We start from the raw sequence: 14,307 nt of genomic DNA, 5'->3' as shown, positions 1-14,307 counted from the left end.
CAAATAAGACCCTTCACAAAATCAGTGGTTCAGTTTTCTGGACCGTTCTTACAAATATTTGGAAACACCTGGAAAATAAGAAGCTTCTAATGCATTGTAATTATTGCATAAATAACTGAGAAGGATAAAGGAAAGGGTCAAAGAGCTGCCTATTATTTACCTCCACATCAATTGAGAGCAAAATAATGTAATAATTAGCTTGGTTTCTACCAAGGAATTAAAGCAAACCCACAGTAAATAACTTGATTTCAAGGATTATTATTACTGAGAAGTAAAACATGGCTTCTTGAAACGATTACAGATTAGTTTACAGAACTAACTACAGCAATTACCCTACTTAGGTATTCCCAACATATTTGGCTAAATATCACGTGACATTTTAATTATTTGTTTTGAAGTCTCAATTAACTAACAGGAAACTCAATTGATGGATTAAAATAAAATATTTTGAGATCCATATTCCTATTTAGCAGAAAACAACAATGGACATGATTCCTAGCACAACCCCTGACAGCAGGCAGGCACAATGAGACACGCAAGTTACAGCTTAACCAAATGACCTCAATCATGTTTAAAAACAGTCACAGTGCAACAAAATGTATTTAAATACAGTTAAATATTCCAAGTACAATGAATAATTTATCGTTATTTCCCCCCCCATTTAATATTAATTTTTATTGTATTCAATACTTGTTTTTTTTAAGAGATGACCTGCATTTATGGTGATAAAACTGAGAGGACTGCTTTTTAAACTTTTATCCTCCCTGCAACCGGACGGCACCACCCATAATTGGAAGTCGTATTTTATGTAAGTCTAAATACTGCGGTTTATTACATTTATTCAATAATGTTTATGTCAAAATGCATTCAATGCAAACCCGCAATCATTTATAGGAAACTGGAAAAAAGTTGCAGCTGCAAGATTGGATAGTCTTAGCAAGAGACAATTCAGAGGAATTATTAAATCATGATGTATAATTACCCACCGTAAGTGCAATACAAAATTAAAGGGGGATAATGCAGCCCTTGTGTGTACAAAAATGCAGTGCATGCAGAAGCCATCTTGCTTCTGCATACAACCTACAGATACACTGCTCGGTGCAGAATATCAGAAAGACTGCAGACAGCAAGAGTGGGATGGCTGAAGCATCACTACCTTTATTGCTGTTACAGACATATCAGGTATCTCTACAATGTGCAGACTTGAAATTTCTTAAACTGAAGACTTTTAAAAATCTTCCTGGCAGGCAAAAAAGTGAATTTATGTCTAATTTAGCACACAAGACCACACAGACCTTATCTCATCTGTACAGCTACAGACATGATTTGGTATTTGTTTAACTAGCAGTACTCCTTCCAGACTTCAATTTAAAAAAAAAAAAAAACAAAAAACAAAAAAACAAACACCAAGACTTGCATAAAATACAACTTCTAATTATGGATGGTGCCCTTCCAGTTACAGGGAGGATAAAACCTCAAAAAGCAGTGCTGTCAGTTCTAGCACCATAAACACAGTTCATCTCTCAAAATATTTTGAGAAATAGACTTCAGAATGAACGGACATATCGAACATGCCCAGTGACAAAAGTAAAATTTCATTCTACTCAGATTAAATCTTTAGTTCCTGCTGTTCTATAAACTGTAATTTGACACATTCATATAACATTTATTAGCTTGATGAACAATGATCTTGACTCAAAACAGTTAAAAAGTGCTGGAAGGCTTGAGGATGCAAAGACGCAATTTTTAAGGATTATTCTCATAAAAATGCAAAGTACCAGATAATTCAGTTCAAGATGAGTTTATAGCAAAATTATGCTTCTGAGATAAATATCTTAACACTTACAGCAATATTCACAAAGAGTAACTGTAGTCTAGGAAAGCTAATCTCCCTACACTTCCTTTACACTCGATAGGGAGAGATAAGCATATTTAGAGAGTTTCAAAGTACTTAAATGCAAGTTTCCTGCTTTAAATGAACCTCTCCTTTCCAAATGGTATCAAGAGCCTCTGTCGGCTAACCCTTCATAAACCTGCTCCACTTCAAGCACAAAAAAAGATAAGACTGTAACTGGCCTCAAACAGAAAAGCATCTACTTTCCTCAATGAGATCTTCCTTCACCTAACTGAAGTTTCGCAGAACTTCTCCATTTCCTGTGTCTGTTATTGCCTCAGCAGCACCCAAAGCACTGCCCAAACGCTCGTTTCTCCACCTCACTGAAGAGAGACTTTGCTGACACATCAAGCAGGTCTGCCTTGACAGTCACAATGCTTTCTTAAGACCTGTTCATGATTAAAAAACAAACTAAAAACGCACACCACTTATGAAACAAACATACGTATTTTAAATTGAGGAAGGGTCACAATAGCTGAAGCTTGCAGACAGATGCCGCAGTGATGTCTTGCAAAATATTGTAAGTGTTGCTAATTTTGCCACAGAACATACTAGCTAGAAATCGACTGGTCATACTCTTACTCTTATCCGGGACCAGATTTTCTCACAAAATTACATTAAAAAGCAAGAGAAGCAGTTCACTGGGCTACAAATAACTGCATCACTGCCTCCAAATCACTCTGGTGTCTTGAAAATTTATCACCACCACCATTCTGGAAAGTCTTAGAGCATCACAACACTAAGAAGAACAAATTCCTTACCCTTAGGTAAGCTATATGTTACACAAATGGATTAATGCTATCCACATAATAAAAACGTCTAAGGTTTACCCTGTATATTCAGATAACATGATAGTGCCCACGAATAGAGTAAAATACTTCTGGGACGTTTGTAACTTTCTCCTAATTTACCATCTTATGCGAACTGAGTAACCCGATAAAAGGCTTCTCAAAGAAAACAGGTTCAATCCCATGAAACGTGCACTTCCATGAGTGTTACAATCTGATTTAAGTGCTTCTACTTCTCCTTCTGAACGCCTGAGTGGTGCTCTCGGCTCAGCACCTGCTGCTGTCATTTGGAGGCCTTCTGCTGAAGATCTTCTGAGTGGCATCGATGTTAGTTTTACTCCAAACTCAGGACTGGCAAGTCAAAATGCTTGCGAAGAAGGGTAAAGCTGATACAATGAAAACCATTCCCCTCTACAAATGTAACTGCATGTCCCCTATCTAAGATCCCAGAGGAAGAAAACCTTTTTTGTTTGTTTGTATCACAGACAGTTCACAGCACATACCTTAGAAGAACACAGTGTATCTCTCTTACTGGTGACAGAATTCAGGATCACCAGTTAAGCCAAAGAACTAATCATACACAGTACGTAAACTTACTCTTAGCAGCACTACTGGTATTGGTAACTTCTGCAATCTCCACAACTTTTAAGAATGGAAGACTGTGCTACAACCAGTGACAAATAAATGAATTTTAAAAGTAACCATCCACTACAAAAGTAAACCTACTACAAACCACTTAAAATCTATGAACATTATTCTTTAAGCAAAAATAAAGTACATGAGACAAAAAGCAGGCTTCCCACAGAAACCGAGTATTGTAAACAAATGGAGCATTTCCATTAATGTATGAGAGCAATTACATACAGCTCATTAGTCAGCGTTTGCTTTTGAGAGCATACAGAAAAAAGCACATCCTTGAACTCCAGTAACTAGTTCTATCCTTTTCAGTTCATCTTCCAGTTCTGTGACCGTGATGGGTTGAAAGACAACGATTCTGGGAAATAAGCCAGGGAAATAAACCCACTCCCAATTTCTACAGCTACTTTTAATAGCTATCTACAGGTGCTAAAACTAAGAAACTTTCTTTTTCTTCAATATAACTATCACATGTGACAGCATCTTCCATTCGGAGCAAAACTCATTGATTCTACAGTTGCAGCTATTCTAGTCACGACTGCAAATCACACTGCCATCACTGCAAATCAAGCACCAAAAGCCTGAACACAACCATACACATGAACCTTTCTGATTAACATCATCTGTCTGGTATCTTGCTGTGACACCAACAAGGACAGAATCTAATTCTCTAAGGTCTCTTCCATGTCTTCACTGTGAAGACATCTCAGACCCATTTGCTATACACCTTCCGAATTTTGCAACAAATCAAGGAGAAATTCTCAACGAACGGTCTTTGTTATACTATTTTACTCATTCCTCAAAGTGTAGTTGTTCCTCAGAGCACAGTTCTTTCCGCACACTACATAATGTAGCAATACAATGAGGAAATTCAGAGTACAATAACAAAATTATGATTCTTCTCATCTTCTTTCACCACCTTGCCACCAAGTTTTCCCACCACATTAACACATCATCACCTGGAGCTTCTGCTGAAAATGCCTTTCCTGGCTCACACTCCAGTCTTCCTAGTTCAAAATCCTACATGCTCTCTCTCCATCATAAACCAAATTAACTCTGTATGTTCAGTCAGACATTTCTTCCATTATTTCTATCACCAATAATAAGAACATAAAATGCAAAAGAATCTCATAATAAATATTCCATGTTAGTGTAAGTAGGATAAGACATTCATAAGCCATACAGATTTCCAACGCAGCATAAAAAAACCACTCTTGAATCAATCTCCAATTCAAGACTAAAACATTAAACACTGACAACAACAAAGAGCAATAAATTTAATTTAGCAGGCAGAGACAGACTCAGAGCTCTCACGTTTGGAACTTTACAGAGGGCTCAATAATACCACCGAGAAGACAGACAAGTATGTAGTACTTAATATCCATTAATGGAAACTGAGAGAAGCATGCGTGCCTACATAGGTAACACATACTATGTGAAATCCAAAGACTTCTTTGCCACATGTGTAATATGATTGTGCACCATTTCCGTAGCCAGCAGGTCTCACTGAGCAGGTGTAAACGGACAAACTTTAAGTTTTTATCCATGTTCAGCAGACATTGTTTTTAAAATGGACAACCCACTTCGGCCAACACATTGAGGTACTGCTAAGCTATCAAGTACAAAAGCTCTTTTTCAGTTTGTGCTTTGGTAACAATCTTTACCTTCCCACAAACCAGAAAAAAAAAATAAAATTAATTCAACTCAATCCAACTCAATCCCTCATAACAACATTTAAACCAAAATGTAACAATAAAAATCCACCCAGCTTGGTCAAAATGCTCAAGAATCAACTGCACAGACATGAAGACAATGTATCCTCATAAGGTTCCCCTCTTGCATCTCCCATAGCACACCCCTTAGCAGCGGGTACCAACGACATCTACAACGCCACATAATTTCACTTTTCTCTCAACTAATAAAAATCTTCCAGTATTTAAAGGAGTCCTACAAGAAAGCTGGAGAGGGACTTTTTACAAGGGTGTGTAGTGATAGGACAAGGGGAAATGGTTTTAAACTGAAAGAGGGCAGATTTATATTAGATATAAGGAACAAATTCTTCACTCAGAGGGTGGTGAGGCACTGGAACAGGTTGCCCAGAGAAGTTGTAGATGCTCCATCCCTGGAAGTGTTCAAGGCCAGGTTGGATGAGGCTTTAGGCAACCTGGTGTAGTGGAGGTTTTCCCTGCCCATGACAGGGGAGTTGGAACTAGATGATCTTTGAGGTCCCTTCCAACCCAAACCACTCTATGATTCTATGAAAAATGTCAGAATTCTCATAAATACAGTTAATAAGGTAAGGTAACTGCAAACTCAAAAGTTGGGAGTGTGTACCAGTGGAAGGATTACTACGTACATGCCTACATCTAATCATCATCTTTAAGACTGCAGTTCCACTGCTAAGGTTGGGTTTCTGTCCAGGTTGTCTACACTAACTGCTGCTTTCCAGCTGAACCTCAGTGACAAGCAGGAGTTCCAGAGCAAACATATGATCAGTTGAAATGATTTATTTTACGTTTTAATTAACCAGCAGCCTATCTAACTGATCTCACACTTCTATAGCACCAACACAAATAAAGGAGTAAGAACTCATGCTGGAATCATCCCTCTTGGCCACTGCACATATTTGGATATTTTAAAAATATCTTATAAAAGACGGCATGTGCAATGCAGGGATTCTCAGGAACTACAAACAGTTAAGTGTGAGCTATAACTAACAGACTAGAAATAATGCACATATGAATAATTACGATGCAGCAGGAAAGAGCAGACATGGCTGTTTCAAAAAGAGATCCTCACTTTCAAATCCTTGGTGCACTCTGAATATGTGTAAGAAGAGCTGAACTCGGTCATTATCATGGTCTGCTTGGATTTCCAGTGCTGGAAAAGTCTCGCTAAAGGCTTTCTTGCAGTCACAGCATAAGAAAAAAGAAACACCCTTGCATGAACAAATTGGTTAAAACATAGAAAACATAGGACAGATGGTGTTCTCATAAGGAAGGAGGATACCAGTGGGGATCCACAGGAGTCTGTGTTATTCAACATACTCTAAATTACCCAAGAAATGGGAGCAAGGTGAAAAGTCTGCTGACACTACTGTGCCTATGAATATTATGTTATTTGGGAGAAGAAGGGAAGGGCTGACTGCAGCAGAGAAGGTGGTCTTTATCAGACTAGGGGACTGAGCAATAAAGCAGGCGCCAGTCAGCACAGGTGAAAGCAAGCGATGCACGTTGCGGGGCGGAGGGAGAGAAGCAGTTCCAACTTTGCACCTAACAAACCTTTGCAGTGAATGCTACCAACACTCAGAAATGACAGCCAACATTAGGAATTATCATCAAAGAAATAAGTCCAAAACTGTCTGCCTATCCTGAGTATCACTAGCAGTCCTAAGGCCTTCAGCTCCAGAAGAGGATGTAGCAGAACACAGTAGTTTCAGAGAAGAGCAAAAGGTACTATCAAAGGCACAGAATGGGTTCTACAGGGGAGGAACAAATAGGGAAGTTCAGACTCTCCGGTTTCAGAAATATTTGAGTTGAGGGAGAAAGTAATAAAAGGCTACAAAACCATATGAGGAACAGAGAGATGAATTGTTATATTGAACAGAGATGAATTGTTCACTCTTCCAAAAGAAATAAAAAAAGTAGATTTTAACATAACAAATAGCATACCTGTAGAATTTCTTACCAAAGGATATTAGGATGCCAGACATTTAGCTGCATGTGAAAAAAAAAGACTGGCCAAGTTTGAAGATAAAAACCCAAAGGTCACTAACTACACAAAACCCACATCAGATTACGAACAGATCTTTACTGAAAACAGTTGGGGACTAAAAGGACATTCAAGCTAAGTATTATATATGCTTTCCTGTTCTCACACTTCCATAATCATTCATCCATGCTTACCATTGGAGGAAGAATACTGGATTATCTTTTGTCTGATTTCATTACAGATTAAGATTTTACCTAAAACTTGCCACTTCACCAAAACCATATAAATTTCCATTTGAAAGTCTCATTTGGTATTCATGATAGTGCCAACATCACAGACACAGAGCCTTAACAGATACTCTCTGAAGTAACTTGCTGCAGCAGCTTCATTACACCGTCCACCTCATCCCTGCCAGATATTACTGCACTTACTGGTATCAGCAGCGCAGATAACTCTTTTCTAACTACCACTGCCTACCCATTCAGTTATCATCAAGCCATTATGGAAAAACAAAACAGTGCTTGAAGGTTTGGGGGTTGGCCATTCCAATTACTTTTTTTTATTTTTTTATTAAAAAACCTCATGCTGGAGTTAAAATAATTGTGACAGTGCTAAAAATACAGTCAGTGTGACAAAACAACAATGAAATACATGTTGAGCTTTACCAATCAGTTTTCAGTAGTTAGATTCAAAAAAATATTTAGGGTGACAATTCTCATGTTCATCAATAGAACATGTTATTTTCTTTATATTTTCTTCAGAAGTTTAACTACTGCTTGTGTCAGTATTTCAGTTCTTTTTTTTCTTTTTTTTTTTAATTCAAACAACTGCTTGATCCAGATGTTTTCCAATCTTTGAACAAAGATGAGACTATAGTTCCCCATTGTTATCGTTTTGTGAACATGGCACTGAAAACCATTGGCATTTACAGAACTCTCTTGTCTAGATTATTTTAAAATAATTTTGAGGATAGGTAAGAGGTAATCAACACTGACTACTTGAATACTTCTTCCTGCAAGAAACTCAAAGCCTTCTTTAATAATCATTATTATTAATAATCATCTGTTTTGTTTTATGTGAAGGCAGCACTGCTGAAAGAATTGCACAATTTTGTCCCATCTGTGATCTAGCCTCAAAAATTATGGATAAAATAATTTACATAAGTCAGATAAAATGGAGTAAAGCCAGGGAATGTGTTGAACACATCTGTTTCATAGCTGTCTCTGCAATTCTTCCAACAAAAGCACGCCTATAGGATAAAAAAATTCTTCTACTGTGTCATTGGACTGTATTACATCTCAAAAAGGCCAAAGGCTTGTCCAGGTACAGCTACACTGACATACACTGTATAAAATAGGCTGGTAAAGACACATTTCTGCCAACAGAAGCTGCATGTAAACCTAGGAGAACTTGTTCTCAATCAAGTTTCCTGTTGTGGAGCAGGCTGGCGTTCAAAAGGCACAGGGACTGTATGTGCTGGAAAATAGATGTGGAAGAGCAGAAACTGCATACTTTCCTGTAGAGTAGCTTACCGAACGACGACCTTGTTGAGTCTAGAAATGCTTAATATATAAGAAAACTAACCTGAAATACAGATTGAATTCAATACAGTATAAGGTTCTATTCTTCAGAAAGATAACTCGAATTCATATATATGAAGAAAGAGATATCTGGTTTAACAAACATTAATACAAGCTCTTGTGTTAACTAATGCATGAGCCAAGAACCTGATGTTGATGGAAAAAAAAAACCACCACAGAAAAAAACCAAAAACCAACCATACCTGTGCACACGCACCCTAGAACGACACTTTAATAAGGCCGTCCTGTTACTTCTGCTGCAACTTAAGAGAGTAACCTAATTACTCTGTTGCTTTACGACTTTGTCTGGGAGCTTTGAAAAAGACACAGACAAATCACAGAGTCCAGGCAGAGTTAACAACAACAAAAATCCCAAGAAAACACGATCTGTGAAGCAAAGGCCTGTTTGCAAGCTTAGTAAAGAGGAGTCTGAAATAAAAGGAGAAGAGGAACAGTCTTCACATACGCAAACAGCTGGCGCAAAGAGTACAAAAATCATTATCCTGCATGAGTAATAATGGCTGGACAAGAACTAACTGGCTTAACTAGCACCAAGACAGACTTAAGTTAAATATTAAGAAAAGCCTCCTAACTATAATGATAGTTATGTAGTAGCTATAAATAGACCAGTGCAGAGGTGTGGTATTCCCCTCTTCAGAGTTTTTTTAAGAAAAGATCAGACAAATATGTCAGACATGATTTCAGTGTATTTGCTTCTGCCTCAGAGCAGGGACTGACCTCATGAAACCCCTTCCCTTCTCACACATCGATCATTTCTTCGTTTATCCAAATGAGAGCTGTGTATCAGTGTTATCACATCTGAGCTTCAAGACTACAGTCTTTGCAACATAAACCTCTGAAACATTTGAATTTAATTACATTGTTGTTGTCAGACTGTTAATGTACTTAGCACAAAATATCTCAGGAACACAAAAGCAGCATCTTTTACTACTGCAGATAATCTGCAGAAGTGGACAAATGATTGGATGGAAATACAGAAAGAGAAGCAAGTGAGGAAAAAATAGTGCAGGACTCAAAAACGATTGAAAACAAAGCTAGAATAAAGAAAACAACCCTTAGACTAAAGAAAATAAATTTTCCTCTTGTGAAAAAACAAGTTACAGTTTGCTGGTATAATTTCAAACACATGCAATAATTTGACATACAGAAGTAAACATAAGTAAAAGACTTTGCAAACAGACAGGAAAAAGTCACGTCTCTACAGGCCTCCCTACATTACCAATTCCTGACCCTCATTTTTTAAAGCACATTGCAGAGACCCCTGCTTTGGCCCTGCTCAAGTAAGTCCAACTTCAAATGACCTCATTAAGCTGGGCTCTAAACTATGCCATATGTGTATTTGTGGGTCAAGCGTCTCTAGAGCAGTGGTTCCCACAGATGGACATCAGTGCAATATTCTAACACAGAACTCCGCCTTTCCTTCACTTATTGTCACCAAATCTTCTGCAGTTTCTCAAAAAATACACCTCAGCTGAATATATTAAAAGCATCTCAGTAAAAACCTGCAAACAAGTATATTTAGTCTAAGAAATTCGGTTAACAGAGCCATAAGCTGCAGCTGTCGTTGTTACTGCATCACTAAATCAAGATCTTGTGCTAAGATCCAGAAGCGAGAATCGCGACTGAGGCACTGAATTCTGAACATGTTCCCACTGCCTAATTATATGCTTACAATGTTATTTTGCAAGATATGTGCAATTATAGCATGCATGATCTATTTTGACCTATTCCTTAGCACTACATAATACCAGAATATTAAAATAGCAAACACAGTATTTATTCTTTTAAAAAAAATTTTTCTTCTCTCTCACAGAAAAATTAGTGTGCTTCATAGAATTCACTAATTATTTGTTCAATACTGTGTCAGTTCTACTTCAGAATTTTAAAAGCTTAAATCTAGAAATTAAACTTTCAGGACTGCAAACTTAATTGTTTGCTAGTTAGACAAACCTAGGTAGAGTCCCTCGTCAATATACATATTTATATTAGTTTGTCACATGTATGAAAAAAAGCTCTGCAAAAGTAACAAGATGTACTTAATTATGTTGATCAGTCACATTTTCATCATTCATTTATTTTTCTCCAAGTAAAGAGAGGAAAATGTTAAGAGCAAAGATCTAAAAAGAAGTTATCAGAAAACCCTTTCATTACTCCAAACCAAATGTGTACCCCTCCATAGATCAGAACACTTTTGGCTGCGTGTTTGGTGAGAGGGGGAATCAATGAAGGAAATAACTCTATTATCATTCTCAGGTTGTATTTTATAGGAAAACATTATTTTCAGTTCAAAGAATGCTCAGTTAGAGAGGAACGTAACAATCTGTCACAAAAATAAACTACATATTATTCACTATTTTTGACTTAGTCTGCTGATTTAAAAGGTCAGTCTGCAGTAAAGGTAATACAGATGAAAGATGAAAAACGAAATTTAAGATTGCTAACACGCAAATCTTTTTTCAAGGAGTTGTCCATAAATACTTATCAATAATAACAATGTTTTAGAAACAGTAATTCTGATTTGTACCTAAATATTAAGACTGTATTTTAGGAAACTGTAAGAAAAAATGTAAAGTAAGAACTACAAATATGAATTAAATTTACAGCACGACCAACTTTCTTGCTTTCTCCAAAAGAAAACTTTACAAGAAACAATAAGCCTTCTGCATTTAGCCTCAATTGGCTTTAAACTCCACAAGTCAGAGCATTGATTAGCTTTCCTAAGAACCACAGCAAAGAACCACTGACAGGTCTGTGACCAAATTTGAAAGGTTATTTATTTTTACCATAAATTATCTAGAGTTTTATCAACATAAAGCGAAAAAAAAAAAAAAAAAAGAGCTTCCCTATCATATTAAACAAGATAATGCTCATTACAGTACGTTAGTAAATTCTACCTGTCACAGATATCTGCCTGCTCACACATACTATAAAAGCTCTCAAGATTACCAAATGCCACAGCTGTCTTAGAAAAAGTTTCCTCTGACAGTTTAGAAATCTCAGCAAGCCAAGACAAGCAATTTAGAACCATCTGTTTTCTTCACTGTAGTCTTCCATTAGTGTCAGGTAAACCACTGACACGGAGTTCATCAAGACAAACTGTACATAGATTCTTCTCCAGCAACGAGTCAATTTGACAAACGTTACCTTGCTATTTGCTTTTTCAAAATACAATAAAACATTGGGGAAAAAAAATCTAATTAATTATGTGCAGCCTCATTATCTGAATCAATATTCGGGTTCAATACATTTCAGTGGCAATCTTGATGGAACAGAAAGTGTAAAGAAAACAGGAATTATAGCAAGTTCTCATTTTTGAATATATTTCTATGGAAAGCAGTTATCTCAAAGGACACTGTAAGCAATGGCATACTTGAAAGTAAAATTTCCTTGTACAGTATTTCCGCTATTTTCAAATGACAGTGAAGGGTTTGGCCATAAGGTAGGAAAAAAAAAACAACCACAAAAATTCTTCTACGGTTTTTCAGTATACCATAAATACTAACTCATCACTGCCTGTTCCCTTAAAATTATGCATAAGGGAATTCCATAGGAAAGAACGCTTTCTAGGGTATTCTGCTAATAAGTGCTATGCTACAAGAGCATCCAAGATGTTGTGCAAGACAAGCATGCAGGCATTCGTTCTGCAAATACTACGTCTTTGCCATATACATAGCAACACATTTCTGAAGGCCTCTTACACTCTGCAACGTGCTGCATTGTTTAAAGAAAAGAAATGTTATAGCTGAGAAACGTTTTCTGCATGGATTAGAAATCCCCTTATTTCAAGGCAGGCTTCTATTATCTCTTACCACCCTCTTAGAGGACACTTCATGATACAATACATCTTAAAAGCGCTCAGCTTATTTAATGTTTTGATGTTCATTAATGTTTTGATCTTCATTAATTCCACAGCCAAAAAACTAAAGCCAGATTTACGAAGCAAAGAGAGGAAGCCAGAAAAAAAAAAAAACAACAACCACCTCGTGGGCGCTGCAGTGCACCTCAAAAGCAACGGGGGGGGGGGGGGCGGTAAATAATCTAACATTCACTTTTTCCCCCAACAGAAATATCTCGCCGAATCTGACCTACATTCCCACCTGGTAGCGCTGCTATCACTGCAGCGCAATTTAGAGACAAGAGACCACAGCATCAGTGTGCGACCACAGGAAGGTCTACGGTGACACGTAAATGCTCGCAGAGCTCGGAAAAGTCTTAAGATTCTGCAGCTGTAACGTGAGTAACCAACACGTCGTGCCCCCCCAGCACATCAAACACCTACACCGCCGCGCACCCCCACCTGCACAGGGACGGCGCCCCCGGGCTCCCCGCAGCGCGGTCCGTGCCCCCCCTTCCCCCGCAAGCCCGGGCGGCTCCTGGACGCCGAATCCGCCCCGGGCGTCCCCCACACCGACAGCACCGCCAAACCCGCCCCCCGACACACGCACAGGCATCCGTGCAGCCCGGGGCCGCCCCCCGCCCGCCCGCCGGCACCGACCTGTGTCACAGCGGAGGCCGGGCGGCCGCGAGGGACCCCCCGCGCTGCCCGGCGGCGGCGGCGGGCGCAGGCCCGGCTGGGCAGGCGGCGCGGAGGGAGCGGCCAGGTTTCCGGAGAGGCGCCCACCCCCCCGGAGAGGGGGGGAAGGGGCCCGGGGCCTGCCCGCGCGAGGGCACGGCGAGGAGCGTGACAGGAGGCAGCGAGGCCGAGGCGGGCCCGTGAGGCGGGGAGCGGGGAAGGAGCCCCCGGAGCGCTGGCGCGGCGGGCCCAGGCCGGGCTGGGGGGGTGTGGGGGAATCCCGCCAGGCGTGAGGCGCCGGCAGCCGCCGCCGCTTCTGCTGCCAACCGAAAGCCCCGCCCCCCCCTCCGCCGAAACTCGTGACGTCGGCCGCGCCGCCGGCGGCAGGCGGGGGAGGGGGGAGCGCGGGACGTCACCACGGCTCGGCGTCACGGCGCGCGGGCGGGGCGAGAACGACAGCCCGCCTCCGCGCGCGCGCAGAAAGAGGGACGCGGGAAGCCCGCCCCGAAGGGCGGCGGGTGCGCGTGCGCGCCAGGCCTGCCCCGCCTCCCCTCGGGTCACGGGGCGGGGGCGCCTCCCGGCCGAGCCGCGGAGTCGGCGGTGGGCGGCGCCTGGGGCCGGCGGCTCGCGGCGCGCCGCTCCGGGAGGCGGCGGAACCCGGCCCGGCCCGGGGGCGGGTCCCGCCGTCCCCGGTGTACCTGCGGTTACCGCTTGCTGTGGTGCTGGGCGGCGCAGCCGGGGCCCCAGCAGCCGCCCGCGGCGGGAAGCCTTCGCGTCACCCAGCAGCCGTGGCCGCCTGACAGACAAACTGCCCGGGGGTTTTGTGCCTCCTGCCGCTGCTCGGGTACCGAGGAGCAGCTGCCGGTGTTCGCCAGGCGATTTTGAGTTGGGCCCAGCGTGTCGCTTGGCTGCGGCTTTGTCATCTCCCGTGTTCGAAGGCAGGACGGGAACGCTCGCGCCGGGGCAATCATGTCTCCTCCACTGCTTGCTTCAGAAAACCCCTTGCCCCTGAGAAGCCCGGAGCGGCAGTCCCGCCGTGGGACGAGCCGCCCTGACTCCGTTATGAGCAGGTTGCGCGCGCTTTTTGGGACAACTCAAAGTGCTCCTCCGCCACCTTCGGGTTGCCCGTTTCTTTCAGCACTGGCTGACTGTTCTCTGCAGGAG

At 41.1% G+C, this 14,307-nt stretch overlaps 1 protein-coding gene across 2 annotated transcripts in view; it reads right to left on the bottom strand.

The window, feature by feature from the left end:
* Positions 1-13,157, bottom strand: part of MAP3K2 (mitogen-activated protein kinase kinase kinase 2) — a 51,464-nt gene extending 38,307 nt beyond the window's left edge. Inside the window, exon 1 of one of the 2 annotated variants that reach the window (XM_086616184.1) lies at positions 13,126-13,157. The gene's annotated coding sequence lies outside the window, so the exon portion shown is untranslated. The remainder of the gene's footprint in view (positions 1-13,125) is intronic. The other variant, XM_086616183.1, reaches the window with a different exon arrangement.
* Between the last annotated feature and the right edge of the window lie 1,150 nt (positions 13,158-14,307).

Source organism: Tauraco erythrolophus, chromosome 8 (assembly GCF_009769465.1).
Source record: "Tauraco erythrolophus isolate bTauEry1 chromosome 8, bTauEry1.pri, whole genome shotgun sequence".
NCBI lineage: Eukaryota > Metazoa > Chordata > Aves > Musophagiformes > Musophagidae > Tauraco > Tauraco erythrolophus.
The sequence above is the reverse complement of the archived record's forward strand: the minus strand, read 5'-3'. Positions and strand labels throughout refer to the sequence as shown.